At 38.3% G+C, this 8,567-nt stretch overlaps 1 long non-coding RNA gene across 1 annotated transcript; it reads right to left on the reverse strand.

Moving 5' to 3' along the window:
- Window positions 1-1,717: 1,717 nt before the first annotated feature.
- Window positions 1,718-3,903, reverse strand: LOC124884440. Its single transcript, XR_007042437.1, has 3 exons — window positions 3,743-3,903; window positions 3,400-3,489; window positions 1,718-2,606 (listed from the first exon to the last, which is right to left on the reverse strand). It is a non-coding gene; the product is annotated as an uncharacterized LOC124884440 (long non-coding RNA).
- Between the last annotated feature and the right edge of the window lie 4,664 nt (window positions 3,904-8,567).

Here is an 8,567-nt window from a genome sequence, read left to right on the forward strand (position 1 = left end):
TATTTATGTATTCCCAGGCTTGCTTACTCTATCAGGAGTTCATCAGGATTACATAAAGATTAACTGAATTATAAAAGTCTTTAAAAAATTGCAAATAAGCAGTCCATTGTACACTGAAAGAAATTTGGAGTGACATTTACTTGAAAAAATCTAGGAAAGTTTTTTCACTCAGAAAATCCAAGTAAAATTCACAAAGGGAATTCTTAAGTAAATTTTTGTTGAATATATTTGTTTTTCTAACCCTATAATTTAAGTGACACTTACTAGCAATCATCAATTAAATTTCATTGAATTTTACTCTCTCTTTATTAGTATTCTTTACTAATAAAACTGTCCTGAATTAAATTCTAAATCTTACCTAAAAAATAATAGATACCGTATTTTCCGCACTATAAGACGCACTTAAAAACCTTTAATTTTTTCAAAAAATGACAGTGCGCCTTGTAATCCGGAGCGCCTTATATATGGATCAATTGGTTAATTGGTTGATCCATACTGGTTGTACACGGCGCTCTGTCAAAATGTTTCAGTACGACTGGTAAACTACAAAGCCGCACCGCTTGCAGCATTACGGCTACCGTAGTCAGGGGCGTCGCCGAAGTAATAGCGGTAAACACCTGTACTGTGCTTACTCCTAGTCCAACACCACTTGTGTGTGTATAACGTTTGAATGTACTGTTGCAGGAATTGCCTGAACTATATGTGATTAGAAGCTCAGTGTGTGGGGTGTATGTTTCGTGTGTGTGTATGGAAGATGTTGACATTACTCCTCCGGACAGAGGTGGCGCTGTGTGCTGCCGTAGCTGAGAATCAAGAGTGAAGGAGTGACGTCGGTATTATTGTGTGTGTGGGGTGGGTAGAGACGGCGACCGGAGCAGCGGTGTATGAGTCTGTAAGCCCTGTGTTTTTACGTGCTGCAAAGTCATTAAAAAGAACCCCGAATCTCGTCAACAACTCAGTGTTTTGATGCTGTTTCTTCATGCTCAATTCAGCAACGTATGAGTGAGGGAGTTAACCCCGAGGAAACTAGTAACTTCGGCCCTGGAGAAACGTCTCCCCTGTGTCATCAGACTATGGTCAGGGGACAGAAACAGGAAAGGTTAACAGTACTAACGTTTGATTTAGTGCATCAAACTGTTTCTTTTACGTGTTTACTGAATCAGGGAAACGTTCCCTTTCACGTTTTAACTAACGTTTGATTTCAACTTCAACTTCATAGACTCCAATGCATTCCTAACGTGCGGTTGGCTCTATTCAATAGAATTCTATGTAGAGGAGACCTTACCATGAGAGTGAATGGAGTTATCAGAACGCTGGTTTGTAGCGTATTAATAAAGTTTGACTGACTTATCTGACTGTTTTGTTGACATTCTCTTTAGCACAGCTCCATCTAGTGGATGCATAACGCAACCCCAGTCAAACGTTTGACTGCAGTAGCTTCTATTCTATGCGCCTTATAATCCGGTGCGCCCTATATATGAAAAAAGTTCTAAAATAGGCCATTCATTGAAGGTGTGCCTTATAATCCGGTGCACCTTATAGTGCGGAAAATACGGTATTCAGTTTTTTAAAAACCTTTATTACTTACTTTAATGTAAGAGGGATTTTAAAGTAATTTTTATACAATATTTTGTCTGTTAATATTCTTTGTATTTACCTACATTAGTTTTTTTAATAATAAACAGCAATATGACAATACATATAAATCAAAAAGCAGTTCTGTTTAAACACATTTGTATGTTTTATTTTAAACACGTGCATATCTGCAAAAATACATTTTCCAACAATCCTTCATGAACAAAATAGTAAATTATTTGTCCCTGAGAGAATTACTTTAAGTAAGAGCACTTTAACACAAACATGCTAAACAGGACCCTTTAATACTAAAACCAGTTTTTGAACCATTCTTTTACATTTTGTTTAACAAGAAACAAAATGACAACTTCAGTGCATTCAAATCTAAAGTTCTATGCCTTTTTTGTCCTAAACTCACATAAGAATTTAAAAGAAAAAAAATATGACAAATAACAATTGACACACTTTCTTTTGGCCCAACAGCCTGTGGTAATACTAATGTTAGATAGATGCTAGATAGTTTAAAACAGTGCAAAATGCAGAAAATATAAACATCCATACACCCTAAGTGCCCTTTTTCTTTTTTCTAGGAATGCACTTTAGATGACACCAACACAAACCTAGTGGCAGTCTCTTCAGCAAAACAATAAACCAAAACTATAAAACTGAACCTGCATTCCAAATAAACAATGACTCTCTCATAAACATGTTCAGTTACACTGGCGTTTTTTCCGTAGGGACTGGACTTTGGGTGACAGTTTCAGGACATCTAGCTCAAGGAAGAGCTTCTGAAATACTTCAAACGTGTACTTCAGTTTTGATGGCTAACTTAAGTTCAGTGCGTAGATGATCCCCACAAGCAGGAGGCTGGCCTTCGCAACACTTGGACAACTGTGAAGTACCTCAGTTCCCTCGACGACAATGGAAACATCAGCATGTGACAGGCCTTCATGTCCCTCACTTACATAGAAGACACAGATCTTCATGACTTGCTCGACCTGGTCACCATTGGCTTCTTCCCTGCTGACATTCTGTAAGAGCATATGAATCCATGGTTAGTTGCATATTTTCCAAGAATGTATGTGTGTGTATATCTCACTCTAGATAGATAGATATCGATATATCTATCGATAGATCGATAGATATAGATATATAGATAGAGATATATAGATAGATATATAGATAGAGATATAGAGATATACACACACACACACACACACACACAGAGAGAGAGCCAGAGGGAAAGAGAGAGAAATGAGAAACTCATTATTTTGACAAAGGTATGAAAAAAATAATTAGTTTGTGGTATGAACACCAAACACTGTCAAGTATCATCACTGTAAGGGTAAATATTAAACTTTACAGTTTATCAATACCACTATTTATTTTGCGGGAAACATAAAGTATGTGTGCTGTTACATATCTATTTGACATGGTAGGGAACACAGTTTACCTTTATATGCATGCATTTAAATTCTCCAACATAAATCAATATAAATGTTCTTAATTATGATATTAGTGGAAACAATTGCAATTTTTGTTCCATTTACAAGTCATTGTTTTGACCTGAATTTGAACACATCCTGATGTGACCTTATGTTGTTATTAAGCCAACTAACATTTATCTACTATTTTTTAACTAACTTTAAAAAACTGGATGTTGGAGATTATGTTTTTTTTTTTTTATCTAAAGAAAATCAAAAGTGCTGCATTTTCTTAATGTTAAAGTACAATGCTGATGTGCCTGTTGGCTTGCAAATGTTATGTTACAGGATCGATAAAGGTCTATAGCAGCTTTAAAAGTCTTAAACTGTTGGAATTTACCATGTAGTCCTTAATAAGTTCCTCTGCAGACTCGCCAAGAAATTCCATCATGCAGCGAATTATGGTCTCCCGTCTAGATTCAACATGTTGCTGTTGAAGACAAGAGTTGATGAAAGTAGGTGATATAAAATCACACATGCATACATACCAAAAAGTAAATACTGTCTAAATATTAAATTATAAAAAAAGAGCCAGAAGATATCCATGTGAGCTTTGAAAGATCAAATAACATTTTGATTCTGTTGATACTAATGATTGCCTTAAGGTGGCATTCTGTTTTTTTTGGGGGATTTTTAAATTTAGTTGTTAATTCAGTTTATAGTAACAGCCTGCAACACCTTACCTGACTGAGTGAATTGAGCACTAATCTTATTTTAGTGCCAGGAACCCTGCCTTTTTTGCTAAATATCTCTAGCAGTTTTGGGGTGTAGAGATCCAGCTTAGTCAGAAAGGTTCTCTCCAGATGAACTGTTGTAATTCGTCTGAACTCCTCTTTAATCAGAAACAAAAGGGATAACAATGGCAAATAATGTGTTACAACTACGACTAAGCATATAAACTAAACTTTATAAAAAGGTGCACTTCATAGTTCTCAAATTACTGGTACTAGAAGGTATATGTACGCCTGTGAATACGGAGCTATAACATTTTTAACTTTTTTCATTGTTTTGTGTGGGAATTTCATTGTTTATCATTTGGTAATGTCAGTTTGGAAACAGACAGTTTTGTTTTAATATTATGGAACCATACAAAAACAGAGACAAGGTACAAGTCAGGCTGACAGAAGACCATAAATAATACGTTTATGGAAAGTGTGCCCATCTATTGAAAACTTCCATGTGTGTGTAAGCATACTTGGCCAATAAAGTGTTTCTGATTCTAATGAAGTGTTTTGACATGCAAGTAAATGAGATTTGATACAATATTAGATATACAGGTCCTTCTCAAAATATTAGCATATTGTGATAAAGTTCATTATTTTCCATAATGTCATGATGAAAATTTAACATTCATATATTTTAGATTCATTGCACACTAACTGAAATATTTCAGGTCTTTTATTGTCTTAATACAGATGATTTTGGCATACAGCTCATGAAAACCCAAAATTCCTATCTCACAAAATTAGCATATCATTAAAAGGGTCTCTAAACGAGCTATGAACCTAATCATCTGAATCAACGAGTTAACTCTAAACACCTGCAATAGATTCCTGAGGCCTTTAAAACTCCCAGCCTGGTTCATCACTCAAAACCCCAATCATGGGTAAGACTGCCGACCTGACTGCTGTCCAGAAGGCCACTATTGACACCCTCAAGCAAGAGGGTAAGACACAGAAAGACATTTCTGAATGAATAGGTTGTTCCCAGAGTGCTGTATCAAGGCACCTCAGTGGGAAATCTATGGGAAGGAAAAAGTGTGGCAGAAACGCTGCACAACGAGAAGAGGTGACCGGACCCTGAGGAAGATTGTGGAGAAGGGCCGATTCCAGACCTCGGGGGGACCTGCAGAAGCAGTGGACTGAGTCTGGAGTAGAAACATCCAGAGCCACCATGCACAGGCGTGTGCAGGAAATGGGCTACAGGTGCCGCATTCCCCAGGTCAAGCCACTTTTGAACCAGAAACAGCGGCAGAAGCGCCTGACCTGGGCTACAGAGAAGCAGCACTGGACTGTTGCTCAGTGGTCCAAAGTACTTTTTTCGGATGAAAGCAAATTCTGCATGTCATTCAGAAATCAAGGTGCCAGAGTCTGGAGGAAGACTGGGGAGAAGGAAATGCCAAAATGCCAGAAGTCCAGTGTCAAGTACCCACAGTCAGTGATGGTCTGGGGTGCCGTGTCAGCTGCTGGTGTTGGTCCACTGTGTTTTATCAAGGGCAGGGTCAATGCAGCTAGCTATCAGGAGATTTTGGAGCACTTCATGCTTCCATCTGCTGAAAAGCTTTATGGAGATGAAGATTTCATTTTTCAGCACGACCTGGCACCTGCTCACAGTGCCAAAACCACTGGTAAATGGTTTACTGACCATGGTATCACTGTGCTCAATTGGCCTGCCAACTCTCCTGACCTGAACCCCATAGAGAATCTGTGGGATATTGTGAAGAGAACGTTGAGAGACTCAAGACCCAACACTCTGGATGAGCTAAAGGCCGCTATCGAAGCATCCTGGGCCTCCATAAGACCTCAGCAGTGCCACAGGCTGATTGCCTCCATGCCACGCCGCATTGAAGCAGTCATTTCTGCAAAAGGATTCCCGACCAAGTATTGAGTGCATAACTGTACATGATTATTTGAAGGTTGACGTTTTTTGTATTAAAAACACTTTTCTTTTATTGGTCGGATGAAATATGCTAATTTTGTGAGATAGGAATTTTGGGTTTTCATGAGCTGTATGCCAAAATCATCCGTATTAAGACAATAAAAGACCTGAAATATTTCAGTTAGTGTGCAATGAATCTAAAATATATGAATGTTAAATTTTCATCATGACATTATGGAAAATAATGAACTTTATCACAATATGCTAATATTTTGAGAAGGACCTGTAGTTCTTCAGAACTGTGTAACAGAGGTTGATATGGATGGAAAAACCACGATCTTAAGAAAAAAATTAAAAGTTGCACTGTGACTTGGTCTTTGGAAAAAAACAGTTTTGCTGCAATAAACTATGCAACATGTAGAAAAACAAAAGGACCTTGTCAAGAAATTTAGGGAATCCTTTTAATGTTTCACATTTGGTGTTACTGAATATTAGTGGGCCTCAGCCATGACGACCTGTCGCCGAATTTCACAAACTAATAAAACACCCAATTTACCAACTTGAAACAAGTTCTATTCAGCTCAACTATTCAGCAGTCTGTTTGCTTCATTAAGGCCAGACAGCGCCAGATCCACTAAGACAGGATAGCGTAATATTACCCGGATGTAGCAACAATGTAGCAGAGATGCTGCTGCAGATTCGTGAAGCCTATTATTTTATTTAAAGTAATACAGGGAAAAGTTTGTCGCGACCTGCAGCTGCAGTGCACCCAGCAAGGCGCGCCCGCAGGGGAAGAGGAGAAATGTTTCTGTTGACACATAAAAAGAGCACTATTAAATAATGAAGCAAGTCATCGGCCCATGACTACACTACACTGTGTTTCGCATCACTGTTACTGGTGTATTAAAACGTATTTCAGATATAAAAACAATCAACGCTTAGCCTGGCGGGGAAGCTTGCTACGTTTTGCTAGCAATGAAAGCAGCTAGCAGGTGCAGATTAACAGGTTAAGAAACATAACACTGACTCAAGTTGCATGTTAACAGTAAAGCAAAAAGTTAGCAAAGCACATAAACATACTTACATGGTTTCTTATGAAGAAAATGTTCATAAAAATGATCCCCTCTTCACCTGGCCGACCAATCCGAGACGCTTTGTTAATGCAGCGCGTTTTTTCCCCACATGACGTCACTTATCAGATTTGAATGAGGTTCTCAGGTTTGCTTTGTAACATTTACTTAATTGTAAAATATCACCTTTTTTTTTTTAGCTAATTAATGACCATGTAAATGATTGATTTTAAAATATTCCACTCACAAAAGTCCATGCAACCTGTCATCCTTTTTTTATTCACAGCTAATATTAAACTGTTTTGTATACAATCTAAAAAATATTAGTAATCTTAGTTTTCCTCAAGTGTGTTTCTAATATTAAGTCCAGTAATTTGCAGTGTTGAAGGTATTTATGTTCCCTATGTGGGTAAGGATCCTTTTTTCCTTCTTAGCATCTGATTAATCCTATTAAAATTTAGTATTACATTTAGTATTAGTATTAAAATGTTTGCATGATTACATAATTATTAAGCACTGTATTACAAGTTACAGCTGATCACATTTTAAGTGTTTGAAGTGTCTTAGTCGCAAAGGGCTGACAGCCTCGCTTCTTCAGAATCCTTCTGTGAAGAAACTAAACTATATTTTAGATTTAGTAAATGTTGCTATTTTTGCATGCATTTAATTTAGCATAATGGATCTAAATAATTTTTTTTTACTGAGGATCACGATTTTAAAAGAGACAAAATTAAATTAAAGTTGCAAGCAGCATTGGGTGGCCCTCGCAGCCAAGCGCCGCTCGGCTTGTGTAGCGACCGCAGGAGCCTGGCACCGCCTCCACCACGCCACCGAGGAGCCTGTCGCTCGATTACGCACGTTCCCACTAGGTAGCGCTGTGAGCCACCTTTCATACGTTCTTTGGTCATGTTGAGTTCTGCTGTGGCAAGAAATGTTCCAAATTTTGCCGAAATACAACCTTCCCTATGAAAGCTGCACTCACTTGTTTGTTAGTGGGCGGGGTTAAAGTGATGTAATCAATTGACTGTGTCAAAGTGTCCAGCATTGATCCATGATGATGTACACTAAATTTCAAGTGCATCCGATGGGGCATGAGGGAGCTAGAGCCTTTGAAGTGTCCTATGGGGCGCCGTTGAGCCAAATTCCAATGTAATCTAATAGAAGTGTTTAGGGGCTGACAAAGATCAACCATATTCAGTTTGGAATAAATTGGACCATGCATGTGTAATTTAGAGCCAAACGTATAGCCATGGAGTGACATCGGACTTCGCCACGCCGCCACGGCCACACCCTCCAGCCAAACCTGTCAGTATTGGAGACCAAGTTAGACCATCGTGTTATCCGTCATTAGAGACAGTTTCATGTAGATTAGGTGTGGGAGATCAAATATGCCCCACACTAAGTGAAACATTACACTTCGTGTTATCAGGGGGCGGGGCTTAAATGATGTCAGCAGTTGACCATTAAATATTGTTCCAGTCATCATATGGATAAATCCCAGAAGGTTTCATGTCTCTGTGATTTTCCTTGTAGAAACTATAACAATAATATTTTTCATGGCGAGAACTCAGATTTTGAGGTTTGGCCACGCCCACACGCTTTCATGTAGCAAAAAGCTTTTGATAACTTTTAATCCCCAATGCCTTATCCACATACTGACCAAATATGAAGCCAATAGCTCAAAATCCCTAGGAGGAGTTGTTAAAGTTCAACATGTATGAAAAGTGAAAAAGGGCTCAAAATTACCCTTTGACCCAAAATGGCCGACTTCCTGTGCGTTTTAGGGCATACCCCCAAGAGACTTTTTTTCATGATTTGGGGGGATCTACCTATGTAGATC

The sequence above is a fragment of the Girardinichthys multiradiatus genome, chromosome 18, assembly GCF_021462225.1.
Source record: "Girardinichthys multiradiatus isolate DD_20200921_A chromosome 18, DD_fGirMul_XY1, whole genome shotgun sequence".
Taxonomy (NCBI): domain Eukaryota; kingdom Metazoa; phylum Chordata; class Actinopteri; order Cyprinodontiformes; family Goodeidae; genus Girardinichthys; species Girardinichthys multiradiatus.